Genomic DNA, 475 nt, shown 5'->3' on the forward strand with positions numbered 1-475 from the left:
CATGCACCAAGTTTTTGGCGCCGTTGTCGGGGATTGTTTGAGTTTGGACAACTGACTGTTCATCTTGTTGCTTAGATTAGGTATTTTTTTCAGAATTTTTAAGAATGAATTCTAGAGTTTCAAGGTGATGTTCTTATCATCACCAAAGCTGATTGATTTTCATCAATTTAGCTCTTGAATGTAATGTCCTGTTGAAGCTTGGCTAGCCATGTCTAATTTTTTTAGACTAAAGCTTTAGACTAACATTGCATGATTCCTGGAATTCTTATTAAAAATTTTGAATCTCTTTATTTTCTTTTCCATATAATTTTCGAAAAATCCAAAAAAATTACAAAGTCATAAAAATCAAAAATATTTTTATGTTTCTTATTTGAGTCTAGTGTCTCATTTTAATTTTGGTGTCAATTGCATGTTTCTGTTCTTCTTGCATTTTTCAAATTCATTCATGTGTCTTCATTGATCTTCAAGTTGTTCT

The sequence above is a fragment of the Arachis duranensis genome, chromosome 10 (genome assembly GCF_000817695.3).
Source record: "Arachis duranensis cultivar V14167 chromosome 10, aradu.V14167.gnm2.J7QH, whole genome shotgun sequence".
In the NCBI taxonomy this organism is placed as follows: Eukaryota; Viridiplantae; Streptophyta; class Magnoliopsida; order Fabales; family Fabaceae; genus Arachis; species Arachis duranensis.